Here is a 13759-nt window from a genome sequence, read left to right on the forward strand (position 1 = left end):
AAATAGTAAATGTAGGTTGTAGGTTCTCCATTTATGTATAAGTGTGTATATATATGCGTGTGTGTATTGCACATGTATATATATATATAAAGAAGGATATTGAGAGTGACAGAGAAAGCTAGATAGATAGATAGATAGATAGATAGATAGATAGATAGATAGATAGATAGATAGATAGATAGATAGATAAACTATGGCAGAAACAAAGCCATGGTGCTTGATATGTTGTCATTGTTGTTGTTTACAACCAGGTCGGTTCTGAGGTAGAAGACTTATTAATCGAAGACAACTACACTGTCCGGTTTGAATTTTCAAGGCAGTAAATGTATGATTTGAGGGACATTTGACTATTGTTTCTAGTAAATCTACTGGCTGCGTGGTCCGGCCCTTCCCACTCCTTCGCTAAATCGTTAAGTATTAAATTTCAATATATATATATATATATATATATATATATATATATATATATATATATATATATATGTATGTATGTATGTATGTATGTACAGTGTATATACAATTATTCTGATGCAATTACTTACACGATCACTAAAAATCGAAGATGAAAACCTAAGCAGGTTCGATATGAAAAGAAAACTCTGGACACGGTATATAAAACAACGCAGTTTATCAATAATACACACATCACGATATGCACTGAAGAGAAAAGTAGCACTCAATACGTATATACCAAAGTTCATTTATATATTTATTTGTTCGATCTAAGCTAAATCTTTTTCACTCCATTGCTTCTTTATTGAGTTCACCAGCGGGGAAACTGGGACTAAACATCACAGGGAAACTTGGTGTGTTTGTGTGTGAGTGTGTGTGTGTGTGTGTGTGTGTGTGTGTGTGTGTGTGTGTGTGTGTGTGTGTGTGTGTGTGTGTATCCGGTGATCAAAAAATGCCTAGTGCGGAATTGACTATTATCATTACCTGATATATACTACATATACATACATATATGTATGTATGTATGTATGTATGTATGCATGTATGTATGTATGTATGTATGCATGTATGTATGCATGCATGTATGTATGTTTGTGTGTAAGTATGGTATATATGTATGTTTGTGTGTGTATGTATGCATGCACTCAGACGTATATAATAAAGACGTGTTTATATATACGTATTATATATATGCACGTATTCTATATATATATATATATATATATATATATATATATATATATATATATATGCATACATACACACACACACATATAGATATATAGATATATAGATATATAAACACGTACATTATGCACATATGTATGCATGTACTCACACATAAATGTCTCAATTTCACTCTCTCTTATTCTCCCTTATATATACATGTGTGTATACATACACACACACACACACACACACACACACACACACACATACATATATAAATACATACATACATACATGCACACGTAAGTACGTACGTCCGTACCCCGTATGTACTTCACAAACACTAATGTTTTCGTAATGTTCGCAAACGCGTTGAGCTATTTTGATTCACACAAGAAATCTTTAGCAATCAGTTAACGACTGGCTTGTAAATTCTATGAAAATGAACCAGGCTGTAAGTTAAATCATAAACAACGGATAGAGGCATTTACCTGTGACATCGAAAGTAAACCAACGTGGTTCGCATCCGCGCTGTGGATACATGCACTCAGGTAAATGAGAGTCTCCCCGGACGACGAGTGAAACGGACAGCCACACAGGCGAACAGACAAGCAGACTGACTGGCAGGCAGGCAGGCAGGCAGGCAGGCAGGCTGGTTGGGTGGCTGCCTGAATAAGCTGGCAAAGGATAGAGAGACAAAAGCGACAAACAAGGAGGAGAAAGAAGTGAACAAAAAGAGAGAAAAAGAAAGAAAAAAAAATTACATTGGAGCAACCCAAACACACACATACACACCTACAACAGTGCGTACATACATATATATATATATACATATGTAAAAGAGACAACTGACGAAGCAGCCAGTCGACAAGTCAGCGCTTATGTAGCTCGTACGCAGACAACGGATAGACGTACATAAATATATAAACATGTACGCACTCATAGTGACAACAGATAGGCAGGTAGTAAAAGAGAGAGGGGGGGGGGGGAGAGCTTTGCTTTGTTTTGCTTTTCTCTCTCTCTCTCTCTCTCTCTCTTTCTTTATTCAACAGGTGTGAGAACAATTTTTATTTCTCTCACATACATACATACACACATACATATATATAGTCATTTATTCTTTCATTTTTTGTTTTATTTACTTGTTTCAGGTATTTGAGTGCGACCATGCTGGAGCACCACCTTGAAGAATGTTTAGTCGAATGAATCGACTCCAGTATTTATGTTTTGTTAAGCCTGATACTTATTCTACTGTTACTTTTACCGAACCGCTAAGTTTTGGGGACATAGACACACCAACGCCGGTTGCCAAGCTGTGGGGGGATAAGCACAAACACATACACACGCACACACACACACACACACACACACACACACACACATGCATACATATATATATATATATATATATATATATATATATGATTACATCATACTACTTTATTCGTTTTGGCGTCGAGCCGGCAGACTCATTAGAGTGAAAAGAAAATGCTTTGCGGTATTTCTTCCGGCTCTTAACATTCTGATGTCAAAACCTGCCGAGGTCAACTTAGCCTTTTATGACTCCAGGGTCGAGAAAATAAAGTACGAATCAAGTATTGAGATCGAAGCTATCCACATACTCCTTTCCATTAAAATTGCTAGCCTCGTACCTCGATTAGAAACCGTTATCATTTATCTAATATAATAAAGATGTCTGCTATCATTTATGTTCATCACTCCTATCCAGGAACCAGGAATTGCTCAAAAGCTTTCGTTGTCTGTAGAAAAAAAAAGCACTCTTTTCCTTAACGACGTTTTACATTAGGAGAATTATTGATTCTTGCGGATTATCTCCCCTCCTTTATACGGTATCGGTTACAATTGTCGCTAGGTGTTTGTTTACATTGTCTGGAAGCGAAGATAATTTCCATAAATCAGAGGTTTATATTGTATCGCATTTCGCATACATTTCTACGTCTTCGTTGCCCAAATTCTTGCCATTGACCACCCTAGATTGTTTCTCTTAACTCATTTTGGTTTTTGTGTGTGTGCGCGTGTCTGTGTGTGTGTCTGTGTGTGCCTGTGTGTGTGTGTGTGTGTGCGTACGTGCGTTCGCGCGGACTCACATACACATGGATTAAGCATTTCGCGGCAATGGGTTCGGGGCAATATCTCAATTGCGGAACTGTATTTTGTCATCTATATTCTCTAGTCAGAGTTCAATGTCAAGGAAAGGGAGTTTTCCTCTTCTTTTCGTATTTGGTCTATGGATGGGTGTGAAGGCTGGTGGCTTAGTGGTTAGGCGTATTCGGCTCACGGTCGTAAGTTCATAAGTTCAATTCCTGGCGGCGCGTTGTGTCCTTGAACGAGACACATTATTTCGCGTTACTCCAGTTCACTCAGCTGGCAAAAAGTTGTACCTGCAATTCAAAGGGGCCAACCTTGTCAGATTCTGTGTCACGCTTAATCTCCCGGAGAACTATGTTAAGGATACGTGGGTCTGAAGAGTGCTCAGTCACTTGAACGTTAAATTCACAAGCAGGCTGTTCCGTTAACTGAATCAGCTGGAACACTCGTCTAACCGACGGATAGACTGAGTTAATTAGATCATCTCCACGGTAACATTGTCAGGTTCGTTAGTAGGGAGATATCACTTCCATGCTATCCACTGTACACCTTATTAAGTCACGTGGTTAATAAATTATAATAGTCGTTAATAAGTTAGTAGTGATCGAAGCCATTGATTTTGTCGAAGAAGTTCTCGAAGACGTTCTCGAAGACGTCCTCTGTATTCTCGTTGACATCTCCGTAAGTTATCTTGCTATCATTCAGAGGAAGTAAAAGGAAGCCACAGAAAGTAAAAGAAGCCATAGAGATGTCAGCCCCATAATCTCGCCGAATCGGATGTCTGGGAACTGGATCTGGAATACATGTATTGCATTACATCAGACCATACAACGTGACTGTATTACTTAGAGGTCTACTTATACTTCGAAGAATACTAACGGGCCTCTGAATATCTAGACCCTTCCATAACGCCCTTTCATATTTGCCGTTCCTACTGAGTTCGCATTGTCATAACGGAAGGTTACCTCTCACAGAGACTGAAGGACATCAAATACATAAATGCAATACATAACAAGCACATCTGAGTTTGTTCAATTTGTAACTGATGTCGCTTAATCATAAAGAAGAAAACAAACACGTATTTCTTCAATGGGTATGTGTGTGCTTGTGTGCGTGTGTGTGTGCTCGCGCGCGCGTATAGCGTAGATGTCATGGGGCAGGAGAGGCGAACCGTGACTGACGCTTTTATGAGGGAGGCACTGGCACTTTTGAGTCTACAGTATAAGCCTGGATAGGCTTCTGGGTTCAATAGGGCGGCAGTTTCAAGGGCTGTCCCGAGCGGCCCACATTATAGCTACGTCACTGAGATGTTTGTGTGTGTGTGTGTACGATAAGAATTTAGAAACTTCGAGCTAAATACGCAAACAACGAGAGAAAAAGATGGAAAACAGGACACGTAAACACAGAGAATGACCCTTCATCAGTTGTTGGCTGTTTATCTATTTCTCATTTGGAGCATTCAGATGCGCTGTTCACATATTTTACAGTTGGTAGCAAAGAATTATGGAAACATTATTGTAATTCATAAAATCATCGACACCGGAATAAAATACTATACGACGGTAAACCGTTTTAGATTTTATGATTTAGTTAGCGTGTAATGTATTTCGACGTTGATTTTTGCTTGATAGTTTGCTGTTAGAAAAACTTCAATAGTTATCTTTCTTTTATATATATTGTTTTGAAATTTTATATCAAATTATGCTACTGTCGAATGTTTGCCATTCAGAGACTCACAGCTATTTGATATCTTAAAAAAAGTCTGAGAGATCGACATGGTGTAGAGGTAGCACCTTGGCCTTTTGCTGCCCAAGATCCTAGTTGATTCTATATCACGGCAAGAAATTCAAAAGGAGGCGGCTATATCAAACTCCGTCCTTCATTAAAAGCCAACTATATGAGAATGACCATTGAAAAGGTGATGGTCCTTGTGGTGCCCCAGTATAGCCATACACTTTCGACTAAAATACATAAAAGAATAAAAAGAAGAGTTTATATATACGAGTGTGTATGTATGTTTATATGTTTTATATATACGTATATATATATATATATATATATATATATATATATTATAGGTATTACATATATGTATTATATGTATATTTGTATATATATGAGTGTATATGTGTATATGTGTATATATATATATATATATATATATATATATATATATATATATATATATATATATACATATATATATATATATATATATATATATATATATATATATATATATATATATATATAAGTGCATGTATATATGCAAGTATACACACACAAACACACATACGTCACCTTCACAGAATAGTTGAGTGTGTGTGTGTGTGCGCACATGCGTGCTTTATGCTAGGTTCGTTTATCGTCTCAGTAAATAGAAATTATGAAATCAATGTGAAAATATACTCTCCTCATTTCTCTGAAGAAAATTAGCGGTTCTCAGTGAAGTGAGATTGCTAAAAGCTTGTATTCAAAAGCTATTTACCGCAATTCACTTTGCCGTAGCTAACGTTGTTTTAGTTACGATTCACTTGAAAGCCTATATTATTAGGCATCTGTTATACGAAGACATTAAATGAATTGGAGCGCATTTCTTTTCAACCGCTTTCGTGTTTTGTAAGATGTCAGGTAGACTTTACTTCCTCTGATATTTGTATAGCTTCTAATATAAAAAAAATATACCACAGCCGGCGTATAAATAAAAACCTTGACAAATTGCTATACGTAATTCGGTGTAGATTGGTTATTCCTATTTATTTTATTTTTATTTATTGTGTTAACACATTTATGAAATGGCTCTTTTTTTTTTTTTTTTTTTTTTTTTTTTCTTGACACAGTCAGTAGATGTCATTTCCTGTCTTTAAAATAGATAAGTAATGAATTAATTTTGTTTGTGTCATTCGCGTATGAAACTTTATACCTGAACGTGCCAGAACATAATTTTTTTTTACCGGATGTTCACTTGCATAATCCTTTATTTCTATAACATTCGGACGAGGTCTAAAGTTTGAGAATAGCTGCTTTCTTTCATGCCACAAGACTTTATTACCATTATCATTATTATTTAATTATCATTATTATTGTTATTATTATAGACACGAGCTGGCAGAACTATTACTATTAAAGGGACAAGCCCGCCGGACAAACTGATTGGCGGCATTTCGCCCTTCTCAGCGTTCTGAATTCAAATTCCGCCGAGATCGAGTTCGCCTTCCATCCTTTCAGGATCGATGAAATAAGGAGCAGTTGAGCATTAAGGTCGATGCCCTCGGATGTATAGGACTGGTTAGCCAATTTCCATGGCCCAGATAAGTGACCGAGATCACATCGTTCCTCCAGCACGGGACACCGGTCTGTTACAGCGTCCCGCGGCAGAAATTTTGATGGGAGGGAACACGTCGACCCCAATATTGTCAGTAAAGTTGATCTCGAACGCTAATGATTCTGTCACCAGTCTTGCAGTAAATGAAAAACGTCATGGGTCCAGTTCCCTCGCCTCTGATTAAGTCATTAAAAATCACTGCTAAAAGAATGCCTACAAGGAATTGACTGAACGAACTTTATTACTAGGAACATAGAACCAGCAAAGTCGAAATCCGTGTTTTCATGAGCCAACAATGGAACCTCTGCGTAGGATCTCGAACAGTTAAAAAGCAAACATGCCTCAAATAATTCCTTACCGTATTTCAAAAGCTACCACAAGGTCCCCTTGGTTGTTGTTTGCTGGCTTGTGTGCTTCAATGGCCCTGAGAACTATACCAGCGGAGGGCAAGTTCCTGATCGAGCCCCCACCCATGCTGGGAAGGTTAAAGAATAGAGACCAAGCTAATGCGGACCACGTCTTGTCAGGGATAAAAAAAATGGGTTTGCCTTAGGTCAAGACCCCTGCTTAGAAAAAAGCAAATTTACAGAAGCATTGGTAACAAATCAAAACCAATGAGCTCTGGGAGAGGAAGGCCGGAAGGCCTTCTCTCAATAAGAATGTAAAGGCCACGAAAGGACCGCCCAGGGTTGAGAACTTTGGAAATATCTCATCGATGGTCAAAGGGAGCGAAGAGCTAAAGTATTACAAAAGAAACGAGTCCTACATATTTTATAACTAAAAAGCAAAAACAAAAAATGTCAGGGAGTTTCAGGTGGAACATCTTTGATCATTGGTCTGCATGTTCTGCGCTTACTTGTAGTTAAACTATAACCCTACCTCTTACATTTCATTAGTGCAATGAATTTAGACCATTACAAACAGTGGTTATGTTTTTAATTTATATTTCATTTGTCCAGAATCGATGAACGATATGTCAATAATTTACTACTTTCGGTTCAATATTCGGTAACCTTTCTTCCCGATAAACAAAATGACTTCAAGTTTAAACGAAAGAAATGATTTATACAACATCAATCTGACATATAAACTTTGTATATATATATATATATATATATATATATATATATATATATATATATATATATATATATATATATATATATATATATATATATACATACATATATATATATATAAACATATATACATACATATATATAAACATATATACATACATATGTATATATATACACACATATCCATATGTATACATAAATAAATATATATATACATATCTATATATATATATATACATATACATATGTATGTATATATATATATATATATATATATATATATATATATATATATATATATATATATATATATATATATATATATATATATATATATATATATATACATAATGTTAAATCTCTGAACGAGGTATTAACAGTAACTGCACGATAAAGTGAACTTCCCTTGGCAAATACAGTCAGGACACAGAAGTGTGTCGATAGCCAGCTGGAGGAGATGTCCTCCTGGGGCTAAAAGCAACAGTAACATCCACCCCTCGGGGTCAGCCACATTTAAGTGGCAAATATACTTCACTTTATATATATATATATATATATATATATATATATATATATATATATATATATATATATATATATATATATATATATATGCATATATATACATATATGTATAGTTACCAGTATTCTTGCTTGAGTATTATAAATATGTATTCTTCGAAAAGTGTTGAGTAGTCCTTCAGTTTAATGTAAAATTGTTTTTATAATACGCCAAAGCAAACATTAATACAATACACACACACATATGCATATATATATACACACACCACACACACGCAAAACATTGTGATATATAGCTGAGACATATTGATTGATCTTGTATAATGGCTAATGTCTCTGTATTTGATTTCACGTTTGCACTGTGTGCAACAGAAACACGTTAAATATATATATAAACATAGTAAACGTCAATTTTAGTTTTTACTCTTTTGTCAATCTATTTGAACAAACCTTTGCGATTTGTTCATATGATATATGTTCTGTTTGCTTAAGTTGTGTTCATGTATTTGTCATATATACATATATGTGCGTGTGGTCTACCTGTGATCAGGACCGTGAGAAGATATTTTTACTGAATTTCCTCCTTGACAAAAGCAAAAATTTCAACGGAAAATAAAATATCTGCAACTGTGATATTGAAGCGAAGATACCAACACACACACACACACACACACACACACACACACACACACACACACACACACACACACACACACACACACACACACACACACACACACCATTTTATACATTTAAAAAATATTGTATTGCGCTGATGTGTCAAACCAAACAACTTAAGTATTTTATTCTTAATAAAATACATAATTAATCATATAAATACATATTTAAATGTCTATTATATTGATTTTCAATAAATTACAAATCTAAATATATTTTTAATACAATTCTTTATGTATTTTAATATATATTTTAACCGAAACTTAATTTCTCAGACTCACTCTGCGTGTTCTCTCTTGGAGTTATAATGCAGAAATTATTTTTGAAAATAGTTGAATATAGGTATAACCTTAAGGAGAATAAGAATTAAAATCATATACACCCAAGAGTCTTGTAAGGTATTTCTCGTACTCTTTTTAACAAATCTATACAACCGGAGTGTGTGTGTGTGTGTGTGTGTGTGTGTGTGTGTGTGTGTGTGTGTGTGTGTGTGTGTGTGTGTGTGTGTGTGTGTGTGTGTGTGTGTGTGTGTGTGTGTGTGTGTGTGTGTGTGTATCATCAGAAGCGATAAATTGCAGGATTCAATTCATAAGTGTAGTGTATTATTTAATGCATTACAACTGAAAGACTCTTAAGTTCAGAATTCCAGTTCTCTGAGTAACAGGTTTCCGATCATCAGTTGGTAATCCGTGCCAGGTTTTCCTTTAGATTATTTGCTGTTTAAATATTTTTTTTTAATATTGTATAAAAGGTATGAACATAAGGCTTATATTTATGCTCCTTTTGAAGAATTCTTGCGTGAGACGGCTGCTTTAAGCTCATGTTTTTCGCTTGTTTATTGTACAATGGTCATCTTGATGTTTATCAAAGTTCAACGGGTTTTTATATCGCTCGAAATCGTAATTTCCATATTCGAACCAAACTTTTCCAAAAATTTAAATATACAACCCTACAGAGAATTAATGACTTGGGGCATTCGACTTCACGTTTCAAAGAATCAGATATGGCGGTGGGGGGGGGGGGGGGGGTCTTTGTAATGCATTAAAAATATATATACAAAACTAAAAGAGATAATATTCGAACAAGGAATTAAAAAAATATTTATCATTGACCTGTCCTAACTAGAATATTCCTCTGTTCCGTGGAGCTTACAAGAAAAGAACGCATTTCATGTTAATTGCAACAGAAGATATTGGAGGTCCCGTTAGGAAAGTCGGCGGACTGGAATCTGTCACCAGCACCGTATTCTATCCATGATAGAGATTTGTATATTTTAATAGTGCAAGAAACCTAATTATACTATTAAACAGATCTTCACCACCAAGTGACCACACTGCACATAAAATTTAACTAATAAACTGTTATAGTATATCATTCGTGCTTTATAGAGCAGAAACTCTGAAACGGCCGTAAGAAAACTTTAAATTATAAAACCAGTAAAAGTGTAAAACTATATTTGTTGGCATACTTGGCGATTCGACAAAAGAGATCAATAGAATAAGAACCTGGCATTAAAAACATAAGTACTGGAGTCGATTCGTTCGACTAAAACCCTTCAAGGCTGTTCTCCAGCATGGTCGCAGTCCAATAACTGAAACGGGTAAGATAAAGGAGGCATAAAATTACGAATTGTGTGGAACAAAAGACAAGCCTCCAACAATCGGTGACCAGCCTTAGACCATTCCATTTTAGTTATCCCGATAATGCTCTTCAGAAAAAGCATGAGTGCTGCAACATCCTATTCTAAAGATATCAGGTTTTCTGTCAAGTAAAATAGTACAGTTTGTTCTGCAGACAGAAGCAACCGTTAAAATTCAAATCGCTAGTTTTAAGCTAATTTCCAATTTATTTTACGTTGCTTGATGTCTTTAAGATGAAAATAAGAAAAAGACATTCTCTGTTTCCCCTCTATCTCTCTCCATCTGCAAAATATAGTGAAGTGGCAAATGGTCACAAAGAAACTAACATTTGTTTTTAAAAAATTAAAGAATAAACTATTTCATAATATTACGAATAAAGAAAAAGACATTTCAAGCATTTAAATGAAATATCAGATGTAAATATTAAAAGATCTCACTCGTCTTTATTTGTGATGGTTCACGATTAAAAATAGAAATATCTAAATCGTTCATATCATCTTATTTTATCTGAAGACTCTTCTGCAACTCACAGCAACTTTTCCCTCCTACCAAAGCAATAACGATTCTCACCGATTTTCTCGTATGGTGCAGGCTCACTGTTTTACTAAGCTAGAATCAACTGCGTCAATCTGTTGATATTTCCTCCCTCCCTATTCATCGACCTCGTTATAAAAATAGATATTAACATATTTCATTCAAATGAACTGTATTTATTATACAGGGTATCTGTCATTGTCAGCGATTACACTCCTTACTCAAGCTGTTGCTGAACAAGTCTTCGTTATTAAGTGAAATCTTCTGCTATCAAAACTTTCTGGCTGACATGTCCGTCATGGTGGTTGTTTATATTTCAACCTATTGCGGGAAGGTATTCTTCTCAAACATGTCCGGAGTATCCGGTTGTGAGTACTATCGGATAATGAGAAACGGACGAAGTTCACATTCTACAAAGTTTATATGGAGATGTTATCGAGGCTTGTGTGACGGTCTTGTCCTTTCCAGAAGCAATAGATAGATATAGAACTCATACTGGTTCATTACTTGATTGCTTCTAAGATCATTCGCCTTCGTTAGATAGACATTTTTTTTTACTTCGTTGCTTATATTTTATTGTATAATTTATTTGCTTGGTTGTTATTAGTTTCACAAGTTTCGTTTAGTGTACTCTGGTCTGGTCATACTGGGGTACGGTCTTCCACAATAAAGTCGATTTTGTCGACCACAGAAAGATGTCAAGAAAAGGGAACATGGGCGATATTTGAATTCAAAAGGTAAGGAGGTGTGGTACCCCGTCGTTTACGACGACGAGGGTTCCAGTTGATCCGATCAATGGGACAACTTGTTCGTGAAATTAACGTGCAAGTGGCTGAGCACTCCGCAGACACGTGTACCCTTAACGTAGTTCTCGTGGAGATTCAGCGTGACACAGAGTGTGACCAGACTAGCCCTTTGAAATACAGGTACAACAGAAACAGAAGGACAGAGTGAGAGAAAGTTGTGGTGAAAGTGTTCAGTAGGGTTCACCACCATCCCCTGCCGGAGCCTCGTGGAGCTTTAGGTGTTTTTTTTTTCGCTCAATAAACACTCACAACGTCCGGTCTGGGAATCGAAACCGCGATCCTACGACCGCGAGTCCGCTGCCCTAACCACTGGGCCATTGCGCCTAAGGAGGTATAACTAAATGCCACAACATATTTTGTCGCCGATTTTGTCATCAATCCACCAAACAGTTTTCAGAAAGAGAACAAATATTTAAATGTATTTAATGGTAACAACTGTCCTTTGTCATTAACAATTGTAATGAAGTCACACCATTGTATGTAAAAATAAGAGTGAAATGCATGGCTGTTTGTTGCATTCAAGAATAAATGGCTTCGAAATTATAATCACTAAATAAATACGCATATTCCCACACGAACTGAATGCTAACATTTATAAAGTAAGATATATTCGTGTGTTGTGAGAAAGAGTGAATACTTACGTCTCCGGGAGGGGTTAACTCCGAAGGTATGAATAAAATTGACACCCACATGGGTGGAAGAGCTTTAGTAATTTTGATAAGAAAAGAAATGGAACAACAATTAAGAATTAGAAGTTGATCAATTGTATTAAATGGTCAATTAAACTATAACCATTTAATACCAATGATCAACTTCTAGTTGTTAATTGTTGCTCCATTTCTGTTCTTATCTGAATATATTAAACCACGGTTTACCATTTAAATTACCAAATGCTGTTAACCTTATAGCAAGGTCTATACATAGTGAGGGAATACACCAGTAGTGCCTACGGATACATTTATCCCTTAGATGGTTGCATAACCTCTAACTCATAATTTCTCTGAACATATATGTGTATGTGTGTGTGTGTGTGAGTGTGTGTGTGTGTGTGTGTGTGTGTGTGTGTGTGTGTGTGCGCGTGCGTGCATGTGCGTGCATGTGCGTGAGTGTGTGTGTGGTGGGGCAATGTAAATTAATGACATGTTTCCGGTGCTATATGTGTTACAGAATCTTTGATACTCCATCATTCAGGATATATATTAAATATAACAGAATAAATCCGATGAGACTTCTGCAAGATTTCCTTTGTCGCTTTGTTTGTTTAGTTTTGTTTTGTTTTGTTTTGTTTTTCTTGTATTATGTTGAAAATTTTATTCATAAAAATTTGCAAAAGCTAACTTTAAATACATAGATAAGGAGGCCCACATAAGTTTACTTCATGAAAGAAACGTGATAAAAGATATAAGCTAATGTTGTGTGGGTGTAAGAAGATTAACCTTAATTCCGCCAAGACGCGGCTGGCATGAGCGTGCAATAAAGACGTAACACGAGAGAGAGCCGCTTGTTGATATATGCGGCTATTCATTTAGTTGACAAATTCTTTGAATATATGCACACTCATACATGCATAAAAGCAAACATGAATGCATGTATAAACATATATATTCATTTATACACGAATGCACCCACACACATCTACACACACCCTATTTATATGATAGATAGATAGATAGATAGATAGATAGATAGATAGATAGATAGATAGATAGATAGATAGATAGATAGAGATACAAACAGACAGATAGATAGACAGACAGACACATACATACATACATACATACATACATACATACATAATATACATATACATACAGATATATAAACATATCTTGTATCTTTTATCTTGTGCTTGTTTCAGTCATTAGACTGCGGCCATGCTGGGGCACCGCCTTGAAGAATTTCAAGTCGAATAAATCGACCCCAGTGGGTTTTTTTTTAATTTTT

At 35.6% G+C, this 13759-nt stretch overlaps 1 non-coding gene across 2 annotated transcripts in view; it reads right to left on the minus strand.

The window, feature by feature from the left end:
- Nucleotides 1-13759, minus strand: part of LOC106881481 (uncharacterized) — a 137628-nt gene that overhangs the window by 66144 nt on the left and 57725 nt on the right. For both annotated transcript variants that reach the window (XR_016244478.1, XR_016244479.1), the window contains one exon: nt 1614-1799. This is a non-coding gene — a transcript (uncharacterized LOC106881481). The remainder of the gene's footprint in view (nt 1-1613; nt 1800-13759) is intronic.

The sequence above is a fragment of the Octopus bimaculoides genome, chromosome 15 (assembly GCF_046866305.1).
Source record: "Octopus bimaculoides isolate indiv1 chromosome 15, ASM4686630v1, whole genome shotgun sequence".
Taxonomy (NCBI): domain Eukaryota; kingdom Metazoa; phylum Mollusca; class Cephalopoda; order Octopoda; family Octopodidae; genus Octopus; species Octopus bimaculoides.